The sequence below is a fragment of the Rhinopithecus bieti genome, unplaced genomic scaffold (genome assembly GCF_001698545.2).
Source record: "Rhinopithecus bieti isolate Rb0 unplaced genomic scaffold, ASM169854v2 scaffold_19708, whole genome shotgun sequence".
Classification (NCBI taxonomy): domain Eukaryota; kingdom Metazoa; phylum Chordata; class Mammalia; order Primates; family Cercopithecidae; genus Rhinopithecus; species Rhinopithecus bieti.
The window spans coordinates 671115-697700 of record NW_016810765.1 but is presented as its reverse complement, the minus strand read 5'-3'; the positions used below and the strand labels follow the sequence as shown (position 1 = coordinate 697700).

The following is a 26586-nucleotide window of genomic DNA, read 5'->3' as shown; positions in this document are numbered from 1 at the left end:
GAGGGAGGGAGAGAGGGAGGAAGGGAGAGAGGAAAGAAAGAAAGGAAGGAGGGAGGGAGGGAGGGAGAGAAGGAGGGAGGAAGGGAGAGAGGAAAGAAAGAAAGAAGTGAGGAAGGGACGGAGGGAGGAGAGAAGGGATGGAGGGAGAAGGGAGGAGGGGAGAGAGAGAGAGAAAGGAAGAAAGAAGGATTCTTCCTCCAATCCACAGTAATATGCTGAGAGAAAAGTTTTCTTGAAAATAAGAATAGAAAAGGTTAGAAGAGTCTAGGCTGGACATTAATGCTGATTTATTATTCATTGGTCTATTACTCAAGAAACTGCCCTATGCGCAATCTACATATTCAGTCTCAGATACTTAGAAGAGAGCCAGTAAGTCGTAAGCAAGCAGGGCTTTGGGCCATAGAATCAAAAATCCCTTAGCAGTTCTCACTCACTAGTTGAATGTGTATTTCCCAATGAGAGAAGAGAACTGCATCAAAATTTCTCCAAGTTTCTTCACCCAGTTTTAAACTTTATAAATAATGGCAAAGATATGCATGCTCCCTGAGTTGCTGTACTCCCTTTCTTCCTGGGAGGCCAAACATTTCACCTACACTAGTATTAATCTCTGTTGAGACTAGAACACAGGACCAATAGAATCAGCTACTTGGTAGGTCCCCCAATCCCTTCTCTTTGTTTTCGGTTCCTATTCCTACGAAGATTTTTCTAAGTCTACCATCTGCAAAGTGCCTCATTTAAATTTAAATCAAAATCAAAACACTTCCAGATTTGAAATGATCACAGTTCAGTCAAAAATTGTCCTATTGTGACAAAGTTGAAACCATTCTTTTCAACTCAGTGAGTTCAGAAACTGTTATAAGTGGAAATATTGAAGAGAAATTAACATTTCAATATCATTTTTAGATTTTGCCTCTGTTCTGTTTCAGCTCCAGCTCCAGGCAAGAGTCACATGTAGTATCCTCTATGCTCAGCACCAAAATTCAAATGTTTTATTTAACTTTTAAGATTTTGGACGCCCTAAGGATTTGGTGTTTCTCCTTTATCTGAGAAATTAACTCATGGGAGTCTCACTTTTGAGAGTCCTAAAAAATTGCAAAAACAGTCTTCTTTGATCAATGATTTTTAGGTGACTCTTTGGATAGTCCTAAATCACACCTGTCGGTTGATTTCCCAGTACTTGCCCAAAAAAGTGGTGGAAGGAGAATTTCCCCTATCCTCTGCAGTAGAGGATCATTTGCCATTTGCAAGTTAAACAACATCAAAAAGAACTTTAATGCAACACACTGACCCTTCTATATGTCAAGAAGTGTATTGGAGCATGTTGATGTGTGGAAGTTAACTTGGAGAACCAGGTACTGGAATGCTTTTCATTTATATAAGGAATTAATGAGCCCAATTATTCTGGAACAAAGGGAGGCTGCAGGGACATTAAGAGGGCCCATGAGGACGTGAGAGTTGTCCTTATGTGGCCCTGTGCTGGTGGTGCTGCTGCGGAGCCTATGGAATAAACAGGTAGCACAGGCTTGGAGATACGTAATACCCTCAAGAGCTGCCTTAGAAAGCTGGCGTCTGTGTCTCCCATGTCACTGTGATTCCCACCTTTCTTGCACATTCTAGGAAACGGTCTGGGTGACATCACTCCTAGATTTCCTCATCTCTGCTGCTTTCCTTATGCTGTTCCCACCGCTTAGAAACTCTTCTATTGCTTTTTTTTTTTTTTTTTTAAGACAGTTTTGCTCTTGTTGCCTAGGCTGGAGTGCAATGGCACAATCTCAGCTCAACACAACCTCCACCTCCCAGATTCAAGTGATTCTACTGCCTCAGCCCCCTGAGTAGTCGAGATTAGAGGCATGCGCTACCATGCCCAGCTAATTTTGTATTTTTAGTAGAGACAGGGTTTCTCCATGTTGGTCAGGCTGGTCTTGAACGCCTGACTTCAGGTGATCTACCCGCCTCAGCTTCCCAAAGTGCTGGGATTACAGGCGTGAGCCACCGCACCCGGCTAATGCTATTACTTTTTTAAAACCCCTGCACATCCTAACCAGCCATTTCCCACCTAAAGCAGACCTCCTCACCAGGTAAGATTGAGTCTGCTTCTGAATTGCCACCCACCCCATAACTTCAACAGCCATCACACATTACACTATTAATTAATTACATGTGTAAATCCCTCGCCTCTTCTTCTCCTTGGTCATAAATACCTTAGGGGCAAAGATTGTACACTTTTTCCACTCTTTTATCCCCACACCTCTAGCAGCCAGCACGGTGCCTTGCTCATAGCAGCTATTCGATAAATAATGACTGAGTAGATGAATAAATGAACACTTTAAAGAGCCCCGAGAAGTCAGGGTTGATTTCAGAGAGAAGTAATGAATGACTGCAAGGATAGTTAAGGTAGTGAGATGGTCACATTCAACCCCAACTCCAGAAATGCTACGACTGGGCAGTTACCTTACAATGAGTCAAATTGTATAATTTTGTCACTAATAGACTGCTTCTGCTTAGCTCATTCCCTCCCAATAGGCATCTCTCTAATGAGGGGGAAAATAATTTAGACTACTGGTTTTTAAGACTAAAACAAAGAGTTGGATAGTTTGAATTGGCATCCCCTGGGACTCCGTCAATAAGTAGAATAAAATCTACTGATTCTGGATGTTGGATCCATGGGCATTCTAAAACTCTATGTCTCTTTTCATATATGTTTATTTTTTATAAAACAAAATCAAAACCTTAGAAAATTCAGAGTATATACAGGGCAGGGGAGGGTGTTGGAATATCTCCTAAGGGTCAGGAGTTTGTCCCCCGTATCCATTCTACTCTTTTTCCTGAGTTTTGTTTGGACATGTGCTACTCAACTAAAGACTAACTTTCCCAGCCCCCCATGTGGCTTGATGTAGTCAAATCACATAGTTTTATACCGTGGGCTGTGCGAAGAGGTAACCTGTGCATCTTCTAGGTTATGTTCTTGAAAGGAAGTTGTGTCCTCCACTTTCTCTTTCCCCTTCCTACTGGCTGGGCCACAGGTAGGTGGTAGTGAGGCAGCACTGGCCACATCAATAAAGGCAACACTCTAGGAGATGCTAGAGTCGCAAAACAGAAAGAACCCTGGGTGCCTGCATAACCTTGCCAACCAAAGCTACCCTTCCTCTGAACTCCCTGCCAACCTGGACTTTTACATCTGAAAAATAAACTCCTATCTGTTTTAAGCCACTGTTACTACGGCTGCTGTCAAAGCAGTCAAATCAGTATCCTGACTGACACAGCTTATCAACAAGGTGCTTTGTGGCATCCTTATTTTTAGAAAATAAAAATGAATTTAAATGAGTGGTTAAGAGGCGTGTCTGTGTGTGTGTCTTTGTGACTAGTGACAACCCAGGTTTTGCAAAACTAGCATTGGATATCAGCCATTGAGCATTTTTAATGTCCTAGTAAGCCTCTAAATTATCAAAAATCTTCGTACCAAGTCTGAATTTTACATAACTAAAATCTAAGTCAAGCAAACACATTGGTAAGTAAAAACAATCTTTATAAAATGCCTAGAAACTAAAATAGTAGTTTATTGAATAAATGGATGGGTGAATTTGTAAGCACACCGGAGCACATCTATGTGCCAAATATGCACTTTCTTTAAAGAGTTTAAATTCAGATTGAAAGAACACATTTCCTTGATCCGTTATGAAAATGACAGCTAATTAGAGTGTTATATTCACTGTGACTTCTTTTTCACTTGGAAACCAGAGATGAGGTTTCTCCATCATGCTTGATCAGAAATAAGAATGGTGGTCATTACATAAAATCCACTGTGAAATCAGGAGTCAAATGATGCCACTAATAAACCTTGTAGCTAAAGCTCAATACCCTCTGAGCTACAATCATTCTCCATAAGTGCAATGAGACAGATTATAATGGTTGTTTTATAAGTTTTGCTTAAATTGCCTGATGAATTGAGAATTTCAGAATTAAATGGGCCTAAGAAAAGGAATCATTAACATCAGAAAGGAATTAATACAAGTTTGGAAATTAGCATACAATTTACAAAAGGAAAGAAAAATTGGAGAAGATAGAAAATGATGTATGACAAAAGTAAGTACTAAACCTTGAAGCAATATTCAAAATCATGAAGATCTAAGAAATTTTAAAATATAGATAACATCTGCTCTCAGTCAAGTGAGATTCATTTGCTAGGAAATTTCCCAAAGATGTAAGCAGCCTAAAAATATACGCATTATCAATGTTTTATGATTATTTTTATTGTTTTTTTTCCTCAAATACTGGAGATTAAAAGGATAGAAAACAAACTTCAGGCTACTGTGTTCATTTACTAATGACCTCTTGGCTACCAGCCATTTGTCCCTTCTAATTCTGACTGCCTTTTCTTTTCCCACTCTGCTTTCAGATATGATTTTTTATTTAATAACAACAACAATGTACATTTGTATAACTATTTTAAGCTCCCAAAGCAACTAGTATAATGATTCTCTCTTTTGATCCTCAAAATCCTTCTGTGGGCAAAAGGAACACGTATTATGATTCTTTATTTTCCTCAAAGATAAAAACGTGTTCAGAGAAGTTTAGCAACTTAAGGTCTGACAGATCTCACATTTAAGGTTTCCCATGGGTTCCATATGGTTCCTTCTGTACACAGTAGGCTGTCAGCTCAATGAAAAATACCTGAGTTTTCTTAGCTTTTAGAGCATACTATTACAACTTGTAACAATGCAGATATTCACTCGCTTATCAAAATTTCTTGAGTGTCTACTATGTGCTAGGCACTGTGCTAGATATTAAGTGCTCATTAGTGAGCAAAAGAGACATGGTCCATGTCCTCCTGGGACTTACCATCCACTAAGAAAACTATTAAATAAATACACTGCTATATTCTGAGGGTTTACTTCCTCCCAAAATTCATGTTAAAATCCTCAACCCCAAGGTGATAGTATTAAGAGGTGAGGTCTTTGGGAAGTGATTAGGTTATGGGGGTAGAGATCTCATGAATGAGATTTGAGCACTTATAAGAGAGACCCCGGAGAGCAGCTTTGTCCCTTCTACTATATGAGGACACAGCAAGAAAACACCATTTATGAACCAGGAAATGGGCCCTCACCAGACATAGAATTTGCCAGGGCTTTGATCTTGGGATTCCCAGATCACCAAAATCAATAAACAACTTGTGTTGTTTATAAGCCACCCACTTTATGGTGTTTTGTTATAGCAGCCAAACAGACTAAGACATATACTAACAAATATGGATGTATTAATATATTCTGATATAAGTAGAGTGAGTGAATAGCCCAGAGTGCTCTAAGGGAGAATAAAGGAAGGGACCTTCTTAGGTGGGAATATGTATGTATATTTAGATGCAAGTAAGTGTGTGTGTGTGTGTGTGTGTGTGTATTTAGATGGGAGTATGTATGTGTGTCTACGTATATTTAAGATAGGTGTTTGTGTGTTTGCATGTATTTAGATGGAAGTGTATGTGCATGTATTTAGATGGAAGTGTGTATTTAGACTAGTGTGTGTTTACATAGTGGTATGTATTTAGATGAGAGTATGTGTGTGTATGTTTAGATAGAAGTGTGTATGTATTGAGATGGAAGTATGTGTATTTAGACAGGGGTGCGTATGCATATTTAGATGGAAATGCAGGTGTGTATTCAGATGGAAGCATGTGTCTATTTAGATGGAGATGGAGATGGAGGTGTGTGTATGCGCGCGCGCACATGTCAGCAAAAGCACTGGGGTGAGAGGAGTGGGGGGTGAGAGGAGTGGGGGGTGAGAGGAGTGGGGGGTGAGAGGAGTGGGGAGTGAGAGGCAGTGAGGGTGAAAGGGGTTGGGGGAAGCAGTACTGTGAAGAAAACATCAGCATGTGCAAACGCTCTGAGCAGCTGACACTTCTCAGGAACTAAAGAAAGAACTAGAAATTTAGTGTAGCTGCATCTTCCCACACAAAGGGAAGAATTCTGTGAGTTCATCCTGGCTGTTATAGCCATGTTGATAAGTTTGGGTTTTACTCCAAGTACAATGAAAGGCTACCGAAGCTGGGAAGAGACATGATCCAATTTATATTTTAAAAGATTGCTCTAACTTCTTTGTAGAGAATTGATTGGAGTGGGGCAAAAGTAGAAAGACGACAGAAGGCTCTTGTAGTTCATGTGAGAGATGATGGCACTTAGACTAAGACAGCAGTGAAGATAATAGAAAGAAGTGAATGTCTTTAAGATATATTGAAAGTGGAAATGAAAAGCCTTGATGTGGAAGGGGAGAGAGTGATTGGGAATGGAGGCTGCCTCTCAGGTTTCTGGGAGTGTCACTCATGGAGTAATTACAGCCAGTTGAATGTTTTCCTTGCTGTCACATTCATAATAAAGCCCTCCTGTACACACAAGTTGCTAATCAGATTAGTGTTCCGGGCTTACTGACATATCATTTCTTATGCTAGGTAGTAGGAACCTGGTGGCATTTTTAACATCAATTTATCTTCCTCATATCATATTGAGATGATTGTGTTGGAGCACATAAAGTTGTATTTATACATCTGAAAATGTGAGGACAAAAGAACTGGGGTTTTAACAACTTTCTGTGGAAAGGCACAGATGTGATTTTTGGTAGTTACTGCATGGGAATAAAAAGGCATCCCCCCATCCTTAAGACACAGAAGACAAGTGTCTTTCACGCAAGTTTCTTCTAATCCTTGTAGATCCTATCAAAATAAAGGTGTTGGGGAAAAAAACAGTTAAAATGAAAGTTTTCCTGCCTTACTAGTCACTGCTATATACACCTCATTTCCTTTCATTCTCCAATAAATACTGACACAACCCCTATTTCTTTTTATACCTCAGGTTGGATGAAAATGATGTTATGGAACAAAAGGTAAATATAGGTAATAATCCTAATAGCTAATATACATACATGCTTTATAGTTGGCATATATATATATAGCTTTTATGTTGACATAGGGCTTTTATGTCTGTTGTCTCATTAGAGTCCTTTAAACTAGTGATTATGCCTATTTGAGAGCGTCCAGCACTATCCTTAGGTGTTTTTATGTATCAATGCGTTTAGTCTTCACAACAACCTAATAATCTAAGGGTTTGAGTAAACACCAGAAGCATTGCTTGGTAAGGCTGAACATTTACACCAACTGCTGGAAAAGGCAGCTACTCAGTACCCAAAGACTTCAGCAGCCTGTAGGATGCTGTAGCCCCAACTGCTAGGAGGAGGAAGTCACCAATCTCATGAGAGTTGGGGGTTGGAGATGATACCTTATCCCAGCTGGGATGAAGGCAACGGTTCTCAGTTTCAGCTAGCTTGCACCAGTCTATCTCAGATCATCACTCAAGGCTATTTTCGACAATCCTGTTTCTCATTCCACATATCCTTATTCTTTAGACACAAATATTATCCCTATATACAGATGAAGAAACTGAAGTATAAAAAGGTGAGATAATTGGCAAGGGGCCCACGATGGCTTCAAAGACTCTGGGCAGCTTCAACACTTTAATATGCGCTTCCCTACCATGCTGGGAGAGTATGGCTGGAAACAAAAGCCAGCCCCCACAGGAAATGCTGAGAGTGGGCATAGCTAGTGCTGGTGATCATGCTAACAGCCCACAGTCCTCCAGTCCCAGTGCTGCTGATCACACTAACAGCCCACAGTCCTCCAGTCCTAGTGTGGGTATTCACACTAACCTAGTCGTTCAGTCCTAGTGTGGGTGTTCACACTAACAGCCCACAGTCATCCAGGCCTAGTGTGGGTGTTCACACTAACAACCCAGTCATCCAGTCCTAGTGTGGGTATTCACACTAACAGCCCACAGTTGTCCAGGCCTAGTGTGGGAGTCCACACAAACAGCCCAGTCATCCAGTCCTAGTGTGGGTATTTGCACTAACAACCCAGTCGTCCAGTCCTAGTGTGGGTATTCACACTAACAGCCCACAGTTGTCCATTCTTAATGTGGGTGTTCACACTAACAGCCCACAGTCATCCAGGCCCAGCGCAGGTGATCACGTTGACAGCCCACAGTCATCCAGTCCTAGTACCAGTGTTCACACTAATAGCCCATAGTCCTGCAGTCCTAGAGTCTGAGACCCAGCATGTGAGGGCCTGCTCTGCAGTCAAGGCTTGTCACCTCTCACCAAGATGATCAGCGGTTGAGAATTAAACACGATGCAAACCAGTTTGATGCCTTGAAGTTTATTTGCAGATGTGTAAGTCTATATGCTTCAGAATCTGGCAGGGAGGGGGAGATTCTCTTCTGTCCTTTTAGTGATATACAGATTAGTTGATGCATTTAAGACCTAGGGTCAGATTCTAAGAAAGAAGGTGTCCTGAGCTCTGTGAGCTTATGACTGATTAGGAAAAACAACTTAGAGTAAGAATAGTCACACATTGGGAGCTCTTCAAAATACCATTTTCTACCTTGACAGAAGCCTCAATAAATGTATAGAACTTTTCCAAGTTCTATACTTTTCTATACAACCTGTATAGAAAATTGTATGGAATTTTCCAAGATGAGGCAACATAAGCTGTTATAAATTTCAAAAGCATCAAGGAGACCTGAATTCTAGTTCTACCTCATAGTGTCCTTGACCAAGTAACTTCACCTCTCCAGGCCTCAGTTTCTCTTCATAAAATAAAGATGTTGGATTGGTTGATCAGCCCTGGTGTTCTGCAATTATTTGCGTAAAAAAAAAAAAAGTAGCACCTTGCTCCTCTAATATGTGGACCGAACAGACATAGAATGGTATTTCAGCCTACAAATGTCAACTGGAAAGATGTAAAGAGCCCTTTTGGACATTTTTCCAGCTTGGTAGTCTTTTGTAGTGTACACATTAGTAGATTCATGAGCAGACATGATGATAAGAGGAAGCCTTGACATTAGCCCTGAATGGTGGATCTTGTTTCCCATAGGCAACACCTCCAGGAAAAAATTATCTTAACCAAAAAGGAAAACAGTTGATCAAAATTAGATAGCCCATAGGAGAGAGACAGGAAAGTTTTCTCTCACAGTTTTAATCTCTCACAGTTTTAATTCTGGGCCAGAATAATAAATGAATACTTAGCACATTCCTACTCAACTCAGTGAGGGTCCTATCTTAGTGTCAAAAGCGATCATGCCTTTCTTTAATCAACCCTTTTCTATTCCAGATCTCTCTTCAAATCTAAGTGTGCCCACAATTCAAACAGAATCATCATGGACTCAAGAAGGTTTTGATGGAGAGATCCCCCTCAGATACATTCTACCTCAATTGGGAAGCTATTCCCTGATGGAACCATAGATGTCTGGATAACCAGCCAGGTTGGTTCTCTCACTTCTCGATTTTTTTAAGCAAGCCAGAGCCATTAAAAGTCTTTCAAAGTTAATAAGGTTGTAACTCAAGATGAATTCAGAAGAATCTACTCAGAAATTCATTAACTGTCAATCCTTTTATGCACATAACAGATCAAAATTGATAGCAATAATTAAACTTTAATTAGGAAAATTTCTAATGATAGATCTCAGTCTTTTTTAAATGCTGTCTACGTATGCATTCATTCATGTATTCAACAAACATTTTTAAATGCTAAATATGTACCATGCTCCATGCTAAGCATGAGGAATTCAAAGATAAAAATAAGTTTACGGAAATATACCTATGACCTACCTAATTTCTTCACAGAACAAAACGTGCTTCCTAAGAAAATGTTGATAGAGTTTGCTATTTGGAAAACATTTCATGCCATCAGGGCATTCTTTGTGTGTTTTCCAAAGACTGGGACCTGTATAGTAATATCCAAGTTTGATCTCAATCTCATGGACTGAACAAATACAGTCCCTGTCCAGAAAAATGGGTTCTGGCTTCTGATAGTCTGTGTGACTTGGAAGATTTTGAGTTGATTAGCAGGAACTGTGTTATTTTGAGGCTGAAACCATTTTCGTTTCAAATAGCATCAAGTTGTATCCCAGGAATGATGAAAATGCCAAAAGTAATTTCCAGCATTCCAGAAGATTAAGAAATTGAAAACCAAATATTTGGGGTGAAAACAAGTGTATAATAAGTGTTTATCCAGATTTTTATATAAGAATATTACCCAAATATGCCAACCCATGATGTCTGGGTTTCACACCCATTCTTCCTTTTCCCATATAATCAAATGGCACATATAATTCCCAAAACAAAATACACGAGAAGCTGTCTTCTTTTGTATGTATAAACACACATTTCTTTGTTCCTCTTTCTAGATTTTCATAACCCTAGAATGTACAAAAATCCCAGTGGTCATGTGATTTTTACCATTTCAGACAGAGGAAAAAGAGGTTCTGAGCAGTCAAGGCTTGCCAGAGTCAACAAATGAGTGACAGAAATGTGAATAGGCTAGACCTATAACTTAAGACCCGGACTCTTCGCCAAGAGCTGTTTCTATGATGTCATACAATCACGCTCAACATACAGCTACTGAGACCAGGGTCTCAAAAAAAGGATGGACTTTAGTCTCTTCCCTCGAGTAAAGGAAGAGATTGTTCCAGAAGAGAGTGAGTGTATTCACATGACTTTCCAGACTTCCCTTTGTTCTTTCCAGAACAGAACTGATGCTCTGATTCATACTCTACACTTCTCCTTATGATGTGTCTTCCAAATCAGCCTCCCTCCAGCATTAATAAGAAAAGCAAAGCAAAGACAGCTTCCCAGAACCACAGGTGTCAGCTTCCTTGAGTCTTGCCTCTTCCTTCAGGATATCTTAACTCTTTTTCACTAGGTTGTAAAAAATGTATCTTCAATCACCACCATCCCTTTTAGGATTTCAAAGGAATTGCCCAGCAGTTCATCTTAGAGATACAAACATTTCCCTGACTTGCTCATTTATCTCAAGTCACATGTAGAAAGTTCTTTGGCAGCTACTAAGGGGAACAAAGGTGAAACCTCCAATTAAGAATGACTTATGTGTACTACTCCAGCCAGGAGTCACCCTGCCTTGTTAACCTCTTTGCTCTGCTTAAGGGGTGGGAGCCTATCCACTCAAAATTCATTTATTCCTGCTAAGGGTAATTATCTCAATTTTTGATGACACCTCCAGCTATCGAAGAGTGATGATACGCCAGTGAGATGTTTCTCTCCTTTCAAGAAGAAAATATGAGGGACTATATAACACAGATTAGGTTTCAGTTCATAAACACAACAATTCAATACACCTCTTTAAAGCACAGATTCAAATTTAAACTTCTCAACAGGCTATGCTTTTTATGTCTTGACTATATTCTTTAAATCTAAGTGACAACAGGAACATAGAGTAAAGAACTGGGAAGGCAAATTTGGTGATAAGAAGGTATTGCCTTTATTTGAAGAGACAATAATTACACTACCCTGGATGAATGGGCAGCCTCTAAGATAAGGTTCTATCCCACCAATATTGAAACTTATTCAAATTTCTCTCATCATAAAACAATCCTCCCTCCCCATTCTGGCCTCCCCGCCTCAGCCATTCTGTCTCTCTTTTCCTATCTCTCCTGCCTTTCCCAGCCAAACTTCCTTAAAAATAGTCATTAAACCCATCCATTCACTTCTGAATGGACACACTGCCTTTTTCCTCTGCCCATATCACTTTCTTAGACTGCTCTCTCCAGAGTTAGTAGCACCATCCCTGTGGCTAAATTTCAGACAATTCTCAGTCCTTCTTTTCATTTTTGTTTTCCTTTTTTTTTTTTTTTTTTGGTGACAGAAAATGTTTATTTACTCGGCCCCAGAGACAAAAACGGGAAAACTTGAATCATGGGGCGTGGGGGAAAATAGGACAACTAATTAAATGTAGTGAAAAATTTCCACAGCGTCAAAAAGGACTATTAAAAGGAAGGATAAAGCAGATTTTTTACCATTTAAAATCAGAATCCTACCTCTTGATAAAAGAACAAATCAGCCTTAATTTTTTACTACCAATAGGATTCAAAAAATGACTTGTTTCAATTACAATCTCAATTCTTTAATGTTCTTCCAAGAACCTCTCAACCCTGAGAGAAAGCAGGCAAAATTGTGGGCCCATAGGATTCAGGACCTTTTCTTCTCCAACATTATCCCCATCAAGCCATTGAGGGTAAAGATTAGCCATGGCAAGAATCCGAGGTCCACAATCAGATTTATTTCATTTTCTCTCTTTTGGTCGTTCCATTGTAGTTGATCCAAGTTTTGATTGTCACAAAATTAAAAACACTTCACAATTAAACCAGGAGTAAGAAAGCCTGTTTACTCCACCTACCTAGGTTCAAACACATCCTGTTACGGTACCGTCAAGGGTGACAAGACCTTACCATGGAATACATTTTGAGATATTAGGCGAGCGTGAAAAAACACAAAATTCCAAAAAGGTTTGCTTTTTCTTTTCTTTTTTTTTTTGCAAAGCCGTAGATTGTGCATGAAACACAAGGTGTATAAATGCTTGTAAACTTTATGGGCTCTTAATGTGAAAACCAAATAATTCCTAAAAGGTTGTAATCCCGATTATGTTTCTTCTTGTAAATAATCTATAGATTTTCCCCTCTACCAAAAAATGAAAGAGAAATTATTAAAGGCCATACTTAATACAAGACACAGTAAAGGGAGAGGAATCTTCTGTTTTGAACCCTATCTTAGCCAATTTCTGGACACTTTTGGTGAGATTTCATCACACTCATGAAGCCTGTGCTTTCTCAGTCCCCTAGTGGTCTGAACCTTATTGTTCCCCAGAAAGCAGCTCCATATGGCCAGACGCTCATGGCAGCTGCTCTGTGCAGTCCAAATAGTCTGGGATAGGAAGCCCAGTGATAGTCATCAGATACTTGTTTCATCAATCCTTTTCTATAATGCAGGCATCATTTAGGAACCTCCTCTGCCCTCAAGCCATAAGGAAAATTGTCACAATCCACACACCCGCTCCCCGCAGCCAATTCAATGGCCTATAAAAGCCCAAAGCCGTTCCAAATGGCTTTGTAAAAGTTAGTGAAATATCTGTTAAGAGCTACTGCCTGCTGGGAATGTATAGACAACAGTTCTATGAAGTAGAAACCATACTGTCTTTGTTTTTGCCGACGAAGTGACTGTGGCTTGAGGTGGCTTCATGGCTAGTGAGTGGGGTATCGAGACTTAAACTTAGACAGCCTAGCCCCACTTCTGCCTGACTCTGTAGCCCCAACCTGGTCTGCCCAACCTGGTCTCCAGGCCTCCTCTGTAGCCCCAGTTTCGTTCTCTCACCTGCTCTCTTGTGCCTTACCACACCTTCTCCAGAGTGCAAGTCAGCCCCTCATTCATAATGAAAAAATAATAACCAGCACTTGACTCAAGCACACATTAATTACGTTTTCCAGAGTTACTTTCTGAGGTTCCATAAAAGTGGCACACATCCCGGAGATCTGGGGCTCTCTGCTTTCTCCTTGGTTTTCATATCCTTCCATCTCCCTTCCTCACCACCCTTCCCTTCCAGAATTACCCCCAAGGCCTCTCAAATTCTCCTGCCTTGAAGATCAACTTTTTCTTCCTTTGAAACCTTGACATGGATAGTTTTATTATCAAGTGTTTATCAAGTTTTTTCTTCAATAAGCTCATATCTTTTCATAATAAGTGTGCAACTTGCTGGTATTACCTGTTGAAGACAAGCAGCAACAGTAATTGACAACAGTTCTTTGACCCTAAATAGTATTTTGGACTCTCCGACACCCTTTTCTTGACACACTTAGTTTTGGTGTCTGGGATGTCATACTCCCCCAATTTTTCTTCTGTCCTTCTATTTTTTTTTAGAGATAGGGTCTCCCTCTATCCCCCAGGCTAGAGTGCAATGGCATGATCATGGCTCGCTGCAGCCTCAAACTCCTGGCCTCAACCAATCCCCCTACCTCACACTCCCAAAGTGCTGGGATTACAGACATAAGCCACCATGCCTGGCCTCTTCTGTCCTTCTGGTTCTTTTTAGGGTCCTTTTAGGGTGATTTCTCTTCTACTTATCCCCTTAAAATCCATCTCTCAATTATCAGTGTTCCTCAGGGTTATACGCAAGCCTTTTTTTCTTACCTAGCACATTGACTCCAGAATATCTTATCTACAATCATAGTTTTATTTACAACACATCTTTCAAATGTGTATCTCTAGCGCAACTCTCATTTTCCTGACATAAAGACCAGAATATCCACAGCCTATCCCATATTTTCCCTCAAATATGCCAAACGTCTCAAACACAAATTCTCCAATGCTGAATTCATCTTCTTTTGAAAATTTCCTCCTTTTGTGATTTCTGCTCAGCACCTTTGGCCCTTGCCCAAAAGTGCCCAAGCCAGAAATCTCAGTGTCTTCCTTGACTCCTTCCTTTCCACCAATTTCAAAAGCCTCCAGATTCCAACTCCTACAAATCTCTCTCCTGTCCCCTTAGCATGCTTTTACCTCCATTTCTTCTTGCACTTTGTGTACCAACCAGACGGAACAGCTCTCAGTTCTTCAAACAAGTTGTGCTCTCTTTCAACCCGCAGTTTTCCAGCACACTACTTCCTGCACCGGAAGTGCTCTCCAACTCCTTCACCTTACTTCCTTTGGGAGATAATTTGGATGTTACTTTCTCAGGAGCCTTCTCTCACTCCGCTGGACTGCATTAAGTGTCCCTGTTAGATGGATGTTAGTTGCAGGTGAAAGAAGCCCCTCTCAAACTGATTTTGTTTAAAAGAATTTATTGGTTCATGCCTATTGGCCTAGTTTCGAGTCTGGTTGAATTTAGGTCCTCAGGTGGTCTCGTCAAAAATCTCTTCTTATCACTCAATTCGTTCTCCTCTATGTTTAGGTCCAACATTCACGTAATTTCTCCATTTGTGATGACAAGATGGCCACTAGCAGCTCCAAGATTAAACTCTTCCAATTTAGCAAGCCTAGATGAGAACGCCTCTTCCTGGTCACTCCAGTGAAAATTCCAGGAATTCCTCTCACTGATCAGATGTAGATCCCATGCCCTCTCCTGAAGCTGAGGTGGACATTCAGCCTCACTCAACCACTTGGGCTGGCAGGGGAAGCAGGTTGATTCCCCAAGGAAAAACAGGGTGCTGTTTTCAAAAGCAATAGGGTGAGGTTAAAGGCTAGCCAGATCAAAAATAGATAGGCAATAGATATAATAGGTAGTAAGTAGGTAGGTAGATGATTGATCGATTGCTAGATAGATGCAATAGATATGATAGGTAGGTAAGTAGGTAGGTATGTAGGCAAATGATGATAGATACATACATACAGCCATACAATAGAGGTGATACATAGTTAGGTAAGTAGGTAGGTAAGTAGATAAGAGATGGAGAAATGAAAGAAAATGTTTACTTCTTTAAGTCACCCCTTAATTAGATTGGTTGTATATAAGAACATGGCTTTTTGTTTCCTTGTTGCCTGCGCAAAGGACATCCTTGAGAAACACACAGCCTAAGCAGGAAAAGAAGAGAGAGACGGAACAGGGAGAACAGTGCCAGACTATACGTTCCCATGTGGGGTCTATGCCCTTTCACTCTGTACTCATCCCAGCTTATAAACTTAAGCACTTGTTATGTAAGTAAGTGGGTTTCCTCAGGGGTGGGCAACCCTTCCCGGGTAGAATCCAGAATATCCAACCTCTGTGTTCCATCTCAGGGTAGTAAATCTATCGTCTCGAGAGAAAGGCAAAGCAGCAGGATGATTCTTCTGATGATGTAGCCCAGGTGCAGGCAGAGACACTGGGTCTATGAGTCCCAAGTGAAATAACTCAGGGTTTCAGAGAAGTTAAATGTATGGATATCCTCAGATTCAAACAACAATTTTGAAAGAAAAATGTATTTGAAGAAATTTTAGTTTTAGAAGGTGTGAAGGACATGAAACTAAAATTTCTTTCGAAGAAGTATTTCTCAAGTCATTTTTGAGTTGCCATTTGTTTGTTGGTTTTTGTTTTGTTTTTTAAGACAGAGTCTCTCTCTGTCACCTAGGCTGGAGCACAGTGGCACCATCTCAGCTCACTGCAACCTCCGCCTCCTGAATTCAAGTGATTCTCCTGCCTCAACCTCCTGAGTAGCTGGGATTACAGGTACGTGACACCACACCCAGCTAATTTTTGTATTTTTAGTATAGATGGGGTTTCACCATGTTGGCCAGTCTGGTCTCGAACTCCTGGCCTCATGTGATCCGCCTACCTCGGCCTCCCAAAGTGCTGGGATTACAGGCATGAGCCACCATGCCCAGCCTGTTTGTTGGTTTTTAATCTTGTAGTTTCTAAGGTGTATAATCTTAAACTACTTTATAAACTTATACTATTTCTAAGCAGTTCACAGCTCAACATCTACATATAATGGATAAACCTAGAAAAATCATAAAAGTTTAAAATGATCATGATGAAACAGATTTTAAAATCTCAAGAAAACGCAACATAATTTTAAAAATGAAAACATTTGGGCTCATCAGTCTTTGAACTTCAATTCACATATAATTCTTTGTTAAACTTTTTGGAAACAGTTTTTGCAAATTATGCTCAGCATCTCATGTAAATCAAAGTGACACAATCCTCTTGTGAGAAAGGAAAAATGGCCTCTTATAAAGTACAAAATTCTATTGTACTTTCTTTTGTACTCTCACTATATTAAGTTGTTCATGTCTTTAAGAAATTTTTGTGCCAGAAATTGTGTCAGAAACTAAGGATATAAAAATTTGTACGGCATATACCTGCCTCTAGGAAGTCACAATCAAATGGGACAATGATGTTTAAATACTTTCTTGCAATTGCCACACTGTGGGGGATGTCCTAGACCAGTAGGGGTTGAATGGTGTGATCAACTTCACTACACATTACGTTTAATGAGAAATCAGCTCTCATTTTAATAAAATAGCTCTAGCATTTCATAGTTGCTTTTTTTTTTTAAATCACATTTACTATTGAATTTTGGCCAAAAAAAGAAGAAAGAATCTAACATTTCTAAATAGTTTCTTTCTGAATTACTTGGAATTTTTATTAGAAATAACTTTTGAATTTTATGATACCTTTTAGGTATCTATTGATATAATCATCAGCTTTTTAAATTTAATGTGTTGATGTAAGATACTACATTGATAGATTCCTAATATTGAACCATCCTTATGGTCTTAGAATCAACTCTACTAGGTCATGTTACAGTGTTCTTTTACTATGCAGCTGGAATTGGTGGCTGTATACTATACAGAATTTTTGTAACTGTATTTACATAGAAAACTATTTTTGTCTTTTCTTTGTATTAAAGCTATGCTAACATTATAGAATCAGGAAGCTTTTGTTCCTTTTCTATGGTCTGCAGTAATTCAAATACCATTGGAACTTTTTTATTTTAAAACTTATACATGTTCTTTTTTTCATGACTCATCTTTCAAGTTGGAATAAAAGGAGATTTAGTCCTATGGAAGGCATTCATTCTTTCTGAAATTATTTCGTCATTCTATTCATACACAGTGTTACAGGCTGAATTCCTTGTGAAATAGACTGTAATATAGAGATTAGAGTGCAAAGTTTACTGAGGAGTGCTTTAGGGACTTTTGACCGTAGAGGAGTGAAGGAGGCAGGATTGAGCACAGGAAGAAAAGCAGAAAGAGGCAGTGGGTAGGATGAAATCAACAGAGGCATTATCCCATTTCACCAAGAGCACTAGAACTAGGAAAAAAATACACACACACAGAGAGAGAGAGAGAGAGAGAGAGAGAGAGAGAGAGAGAGAGAGAGAGAGAGAGAGAGAGAGAGAGAGAGAGAGAGAGAGAGAGAGAGAGAGAGAGATGCAACTTCCAGAATAAAGGTAATCATCATTTATTTATGTCTACACCTTAGCAGAATTCAGGCTCCTCACATCCTCCTAATTTGGTGGTCTTTCATTAGCTTTACAAAGGCAGTTTAGTTTTAGGGAAGGGCTATTATCATTTAAACTAAACTAAATGTACCCAAAGTTAGCTTGGCCTAAGCCCAAGAATGATTATGGGCAGTTTGGAGATAAAAAGCAAGATCGGGGTTGGTTAGATCAGATCTCTTTCACTATTTTCTCACTGTTGTAATTTTTCAAGGACAGTTTCATAGCCCTAGTCTGAAGGCTTGAGAACCTGGAGAGCTGATGGTGTAAGTTCTCATCTGAGGGCCGGAGAAGACTGGTGTCCCAGCTAAAAGCAGTTGGGCACAGAAAAAGAGAATTCTTCCTTCCTCCACCTTTTTGCTCTGCTCAGGTTCTCAATGGATTGGATAGTGCCCACACGTATTGGAAAGGACAATCTACTTTACTGGGTCCACATATTTAAATGCTAATCTCATCCTGAAACACCCTCCCTGACAAACCCAGAAAAAAATGCTTAATCCAATATCTCATCACCCTGTAGCCCAGTCAACATGATCCATAATATTGGCCATTATTCCCCCAAATGAGGCAGAGGAGACATGCCTTTGTAGTCCTACTTCAACCAGTCATTGGATGGGAATTGCCTCTGGACAGGGATCTAACATTGGTTGAGGCATCTCCCTTAGGCCAAGGACAAGTCCTTGAGAGAGACTCACTTATGAGTCATCTGCAGCAGTTGAGGGAATTAACATATGTTGGTCCAGAATGGAGATATTTGGATGGTGCATCATTATACCTATAGCATATGCTTTAGTTGCGCTAAAATTTGCATTTCATCTCCTTAGAATAAATATTAGCATTAATCAATACCTTCCTGATTTTCCAGAACTTTCTTTTGCCTTTATGAGAATTATTTCACAACTTTATCTAGAAATGTGGATGCTCAATGGACTTTAATATGCTAATTTTCGGCTGGGAGCGGTGGCTCACGCCTGTAATCCCAGCACTTTGGGAGGCCGAGACGGGCGGATCACGAGGTCAGGAGATGGAGACCATCCTGGCTAACACGCTGAAACCCCGTCTCTACTAAAAAAATACAAAAACTAGCCGGGCGCGGTGGTGGGCGCCTGTAGTCCCAGCTGCACAGGAGGCTGAGGCAGGAGAATGGCATGAACCCGGGAGGCGGAGCTTGCAGTGAGTGGAGATCGCGCCACTGCACTCCAGCCTGGGGGACAGAGCGAGACTCCATCTCAAAAAAAAAAAAAATGCTAATTTTCAAATAGGACTACCAAAATTAAGTGAACAGTTTTTCCATTTGGTATATGATTTCCACATTCAGAAATAAGTTGAGACTCTCAGATGAGAATTTCTCTCCTTATAACTGTACCTCAACACAAGTACATAGTAGTCATAAAATCTTCAATTTGTTACACTTTTACTTTAACATTTTCTGTCTTCATTTATCAGATAATATTGTCTGGGGTTAGAGAATTCCGTACAATATTTGTATCCCTGATATATCCATTATTAAGGTAAATGTCATGAGAAATTACTGGTAAATATAGCATATCTCCTTATTTATATTCTCCCATGATATCTTTATTTCCTCAAAAGATTGCATTTCTCTACCACTGTGGGTGCAGCATTTATTAACAGGAGATCCAGGGCTCCCCAAGATTTGGTCTCAATCTAATTTTATAAAGTAATGCCCTAACTCATGCCTTCCCACATATCCACCCCCAAGCTAAGTACAGTGCACTTACATTCTCCAAAACATAGTATTTCACAAGGGCTGTCTTGACCCACTTTTGAAGTCATGGCTAGAAACTCTCAATTCCTCTTTTAAGAGGATTTGCTAAGTCTCCCCCCTCCCCCAATAAAAAAGCAAGCACTTTTCTTATCAGGTTCCTACTCTCTGGGGCCATTAAGAATCATTTCACAAAGGCCCCCATTTAGGGAGCTTTCACACTCCTGTACCAGATACTAAACAGCAGCCTCCATGCTCTAGAGCTGTGTAATTAATTATTCAAATTAGCCAATCCCTAGAAAGCCCCCAAAACCTAACTACCCCTATATACCCTGTTTGGTTATATATAACCTACTATACCCTGTTTGCTGTACATAAGCTGCCTTTTGTAGCTCCTGCTTGCTGTTAGCCTGTCCCCTAGTACAATCCTGTGCATGGGCCTGTGCGGCAGCCTCCTCCAATTTGGAGTTGTAAGTGACAAAGAATCCTGCCTCTCATCATGTGTCAGTGTGCTGTGTCTGCTCATCCAAAGATCTTCAGATTTTACAAAACACACACTTGCTTATTTGTGCCTGTACTTCTCCACCTCCAGACACTTTCCCAGTTTTGCTTCGTATACATCCTCCTACCTGACTTCACCCTGAACTATGCAGAGTCCGCCCTTTTGATTCAGAGATGAACCTGAAATTCTTCACCCTCAGGGATCCTTTTCCATGTCTGCTCCTCATCTGTCCTCTTGCCGATCTTTGGGCCGTTATTAAAGCACATGTCCTGTGTTTTGAATTCCAATGATTTGTAAGCAGACCTGTTGTCCAGTGAAGGGAAAACCATTTGGTAAGATATTATTGGAAAACACTGTAGTGTTCTAGTTTCTTTGAATTCCTTGAAGACTCTGGCATGAGGCCTATTACAAGGACACCCCCACCACAGATACTACTGAATTCAATTCATTGGAGTGCTGCCATGCATCTTCAACCCTGCCTGAAAGTGACAAGTCACATTCCGGCCATCTTGATGCTTCTTTCTTCCGTCCTCTGGTGTGAAGACTGGAAGGGTTGCAGGGAAGACGAATGGGATGGAGGAAAAGTACATGTTGAAAGGAAGGCTTGTAGGCCTGCTCCGGTGGAAATGGGTGAACAAAAGCAAGGCAATAAGAACACTACATTTCCAAGATACTTTAGGTTAATTTAGGGTAGGGACACACAGAAGGTAGTCAATAAACATTTGCTGAATGCAATAACCAGATTTCAGAACCTTAAGTTCGCTGTTCCAGGGTCATGTCACATTTAATTTGAGTTGCATGTACATAAAGGCCCACCATGGACTGAAATTATTTTTATTGCAGTTAATTTGCCTCTCTGAATTATTCACATGGTAATTAAGTTCACTTGGCTCCTAATTACATAAGATACTGTTTTAAAAACAAAATCCTTGTTTCTTTATAATGCATGAGTTGTGGTATTTTCCCCCCTGTAAGATTCTTTGAAGTCTTTTCTAAAATACTTGAGTTTAAAAGAAAAGAAAACTAATAAAATGTTTTCTCTTGACCTACAATTAATTGAAGATACAAGATGCTGAACAGATATCTCTAAGGAAAAGATTATTTCATTTTGTTTTTAAGGCAAAGTGCTATTTACGCTGGCAGATTTGTGTAACCTAACTATCATATGGCTAATTACATGAATTTAATGATAAGAAGTATGTACATCCAAAGAAAACACAAGGACCAGAACTGGAATAAAAAGCTACAGTGAATGTAGCTCTCAGCATGGCTATCCTCCCTGTTCTCAAACTTTCTTTCTCCCTCTACCTCTACCTCTGGGTCTACCTCAAAATGCCATCTCTCTTGCATTCCTTATTTGTTTCCCATTGGCCACTCTCCTACTCACCCCATAGTCTAATTCTGGAGGCAGCCAATCAAATAGGCTCACCTCATGGCCAGCCTACCTACTGAATCCTATCCATTTTTCCAGTTCACCTCCTGAGATTGGGCTGCCTTAAGTCTGATGCACCTTCCTGATGTAATAAAGGACTTCCCTGCTCAAAGAGTAACCAGTACTGCTCCCCAGAGCTGTTGACAGAGCTGTTGACAAAGCTGTTGAAACTACAAAGCGATGCTGAGTGACTGATAAGTTCATTCAACACAGTCATTTTCATCTTTCATTTCTCCATGATGGGAAATAGGAGCTGAAAACCCACAATGACTCTACTCTTCCAAAATCCCTAATCAAATGGCAGAAATTATCATCTTTGGTTTATTTCAGCAGAATTTTAGGACGAGTCAAACCCACTGGTATTTATTAAGCATCTATTTTTTCCCAGAACTTTGCTGCATATCCTAACACAGCCAGAAACATGACAAAACTACAGAACCAGACAAGAGTTTACGAATTCTTTGTCATGTTAGAGATAAGAAAAAATTAGATTTATTTAGAATATCCGACTCTTGCCTTAAAGAACTTTTAGAGCCAGTCAATGATATAAGACATAGTCCTTCAAACAGCTTTAAAAAAAATTTTTTTTAAACCCAAAGCACATTTTAATCCATTATTACATTACCAAACACAGACTTCAAATTTTACAGGAATTCAGAGAAAGAAAAAAATTACTGTAAGGTGGCCGCGGCTGAGCGCGGCAAAGAGAAATTGGGAATGGTGATGAAGGCACAGCTTCCGCATTGAGGAAGACCTCCGGGAGGAGGCGAGTTGGGTGCTAGGAGAGAGGCCCCAGTGAGGAGCATGAAAAAGCAAAGCTGGATAGGTGGGATCACTTAATGGACAGCTTTCCATCAGACCACAGAGCCTGCAATTCCTCCTAAAAGTAAACAAGCCATTATAGGTTTTGAAGCAGGAAAGAAACATCATGAAAACAGTATTTCAGGAAAGGAGGTCCACCACAGCATGGTGGTTAAGGGCACGAGCTTTGGAAGCAAGCAGGCTGTCTCTGAATCCTGGCTCCATGATTTTCTCGGTCTGTGACCCTGGGTGAGTCACTTAACTGTGTTCTCACCTTCAAAATGGGAATAATAATAGTTCTCACCTCACCAAGCTATTAAATATTTGGAGGAGTAAGTAAATTAATATTTGTTGTGTATTCAGAGCAACACTTGCACTTATTAACAGTCTAATGAAACCAGATATTAAGGGTGTAAGGATCCAGCTCACAGAGATTAGTTCAATGATTTCTGGCATAAATCAGAGGGCAGAGGGTGGTGGTTGAATCTAGGACCATGTGATAAGGAATTCCAGCCGGTGCACCCAAAATGGAGTGTGGGCTTAGTAACTGAGCAAGTCTGGGGCTGAAATAGAATAAAGAGTTAAAGGTGAACCCACAATGCTGAGAAGATCCTGGGTTCATCAGTTATTTTGGAGAAATAAACGTCAAGCATAAGAAAATGGCTCCCTGCTCCAAGCCGGCCTGGGCGCCCGCCGCCAGTATGGATGCTCGCTGCGTGCCGCGAAAGGATCTGGTTAAAGAACTCAGAGAAATTCAGATATGTGAAACTGATTTCCATGGAAACCTAGTCATGCACTAATGACAGTTGCGATGGCGTTGCTGCCGATAATTTTGCAAACATGAGGCTTCCCAGTCTGGGAAAACTGTAGGACTCGCACCTAGTGCAGACACTCAACCTCTCAGGCTGGCAATTAAGCTTTCTGCGTGAAATACCAGGGGAGGGGAGCAGCCAACAAAAAAGCAGAGCCCCCTCCCCAAACCCTCAGAGAATTCTGTGACCAATTCCAGTTCCAATTCCGAAGATAACGGTGGCATGAAATTTTTGGAGAAAAAGGCTTTCAGTATGAAGCAAAACAAAGCAATGCCTGGAAAACACATGTCAGCTTGTTCCTTAGAACAAGTTATTCCCTCCCAGGCTCCAACTCACAATCAAGGACATCCCCAAGGTATACATTCCCGGATGTTGCTTCCAAGAGAAACCCTGAACAGAGAGCTCCTCTTCTCACCAAGTTCCTTGGTCCCTTGGCACTCTACTCATGGAGGAGGAGGAGGAGGAAGAGGAAGAGGACGAAGAAGAGGATAAGGACATGTTGGTAAGAGCAAGACAGTGGATGGCTGCATGAACGAAGATGACATGCCCAGAATTCATCGCTCCAGTTCATCCATGACCCTTCTGCATATAATTCACCCAGTGGAAGAAACCACAGAGGAAGGGTTGGAGGCTAACTGCAGCAATCCTCCAAAGAAGATATTTATTACCTGGGCTCTACTTGTTATCAATGCTGTCAGAAAACTATTGCTACCAAAACAAACTGCAGAAACCCAGACTGCTAGGGCATTCAAGGCCAATTCTGCGGCTCCTGCCTTCCAAATCCTTATGCTGAAGAGGTCAGGGATGCTCTAGTGGCATTGCCCACCTTGTTGAAGAACCTGCAGCTGCAGTTTCTGCCAGCAGCAAGACAGACTGTGTGCAACTGATATCCTGGTGTATTTCGCCAAATATTCTAGCCCTGGCAATGTTCATGCTTACTTGAAAAGTCTGAAAGAGGAATTTGAAATGCAAACACAATATCTGCAAAATTCACAGCCCGCCATCCATATCTCAAATCTCTCTTGTTAACATTTTCTATTTTGTCATTGATTGAAACCCAAGTTAAGAATCTCAGTGATGAGTCTATTGTATAAGAAACTCCAATCAAGTTAATCTCACTAGACACACGTTTTCTCCAATATCATGGAACGTATATTGCTAGTTATGCTTTGCTCTCTACAGTTTCTTCTCTGTTCCCCACCAACCCCCACATCACCATGCCCCTAGTAGTACTCTCCCACTGCTTAGTTTCTGAATTTTAAATGACATTTTAAATGACAATTTTATGCAAGCATGTTTGATTCTATTGGTGTTGAAATAGCCCTGGAATCTACTCATAAAACCCAAGCTTTTAGAAATACTGTAGCAATATTAATTAGCTCTTTTAAATTTCAGAGAACTTACTCAAAAACAATGGGTATGATTTAGTGTTTATACTAGTTGACATTTTTAACAGGATCAAGACAAAATGTCTAAGATCATGTGGAAAAATTAGGCAATTGTTGCAGAGTGTATTACTTCAGATGCTTCTCATGAGAATATTCCAGGTATTGTGCTTGTTATACAAGTTGTCACTGTTGAGATTTAGTTGCTAATTTCTTCTGCCCTAAGCGTCTAGCTTACACAATCATGATCCAAAGGTTTGTGGGCAATGGTATATGTAAAATTATGATAGAAAAGACATCTCTGGAAATTACAATGGTGAAACTTCAGGAGTAGGCTGATTTGAATTTTTGGTATAAAATTTTAGTATAATTGTAGTTTGCCAAGTTTATTTCTGTTCATAAGTAACGTGTTTCAAATAAATTTTTGGGCCATTTTGTGTGGAAACTTGATATTAACAGTCTATAGCTCTTTGCATTTGTTGAAGAAATAAGCTAGGCATAGGGTTCATGTTTAGATTTTAAGCACTTTTATCAGGAGAAAGAACTGCCTTTTTGGAGATTTGTAACTTTCAACAGTTTGTTACCTTGACATCTCTGCCAAATTAGTTTCTGGGCAGATTTCCTGTGTTGCTACTCCCCTCCCCTTTTGCATTAATCAAGTTGTTTAGTAGAGGTGGAATCTAAGTGTTTGTGTGTCCAGTTTACTTGCTGGGCCCATTCAGTGTTTGATGCATAATTGGGCCTTAAATCGGTAAATACAAATACAACTTTTGATCCATAATACGTTTATACAAAGATTATTTTAACAAAAATTTTGTTCTTAGAAGAAAATGCATGTTTTCATGAGTTGGAGTGAAATTATCCACACACATTATTTATGCTAGCCAATCATCCCCATAAAGTTTCATAAATCCTCCCTAGCCCCACTTTCCATTGTTTCCCATGGCCCCCCACTCTGGGGCTATAATATGCTCTGTTCTTTTCATTCCTCACTTACACTTCTAACCACATCCTCATCCAAAATTTGCCTAGATGTAATTTTATGTCCCAATTTACCTTGCTCACCTCATTTCCCTGAAGTTTCTACTAGTTCCCACTACACCTGGTGGAATCTAAATTACAGGTGTCAAAATAGCCACATACAGGGTTCACAACACTTGATACCATCATGGCCCAGAAGAGATTTCAAATTGCATTTCCTCTTTGCCTGGTGGTGAGACAACTGTGTATGTAAATTAATGCATGAGCTAGATGTGAAGGAGACTTAGAGTATGAGCCACTGCCCCAACCCTTCGAATATAGTTTGGCTGTGTGTCCCCACTCAAATCTCATGTCGAACTGTAATCCCATGTTGGAGGAGGGGCCTGGCAGACAGTGATTGAATTGTGGGGGTGGTTTCTAGTGGTTTAGCACCATCCCCCTAGTATTGTTTTGTGGTACAGTTCTCAGAGATCTGGTTGTTTGAAAACGTATAGCACCTCCCCCTTCACTCTCTCTTTCCTGCCAGCTATGTGAATATATGTCTGCTTCTGCTTCACTTTCTGCCATGATTGTAGGTTTCCTGAGGCCTCCCCAGAAGCAGAAGCCTGTACAACCTGCAGAAGTGTGAGCACAATTAAGCCTCTTTTCTTTATAAATTACCCAGTCTCAAGTAGTTTTTAATAGCAGTGCAAGAATAAATTAATACAGAAAATTTGTACTGAGAGTGGAACATGGCTCTAAAGATACATGAAAATGTGGAAGTAACTTTGGAACTGGGTAATGGGCCGAGGTTGGAAGTCTGGAGGGCTCAGAAGAAGACAGGAAGATTAGGGTAAGTTTAGAACTTTCTAGAGACTTGAATGGCTGAGATCAAAATTTGATAGCAATATGGACAGTGAAGTCCAGGATGAGAAGGTTATCAGTGGAGACGAGGAGTTTATTGGGAACTAGAGTAAAGGTCATTTTTGCTATGCTTTAGCAAAGAGACTGGCAGTGTTGTGCCTCTGCTCTAGAGATCTATTGAACTTTGAACTTGAGAGAGATGATTTGGGATATCTGGCCAAAGAAATTTCTAAGCAGCAAAGCATTCAAGACATGGCCTAGCGGCATCTAAAAGCCTACACTCATCTGCATAAACCTGAAATGACCTGA

The 26586-nt window shown here is 40.2% G+C and overlaps 1 pseudogene; it reads left to right on the top strand.

The window, feature by feature from the left end:
- LOC108542621 (cell division cycle-associated protein 7-like) overlaps window positions 1-24097 on the top strand; it is a 50364-nt pseudogene extending 26267 nt beyond the window's left edge.
- The last annotated feature ends 2489 nt before the right edge of the window (window positions 24098-26586 follow it).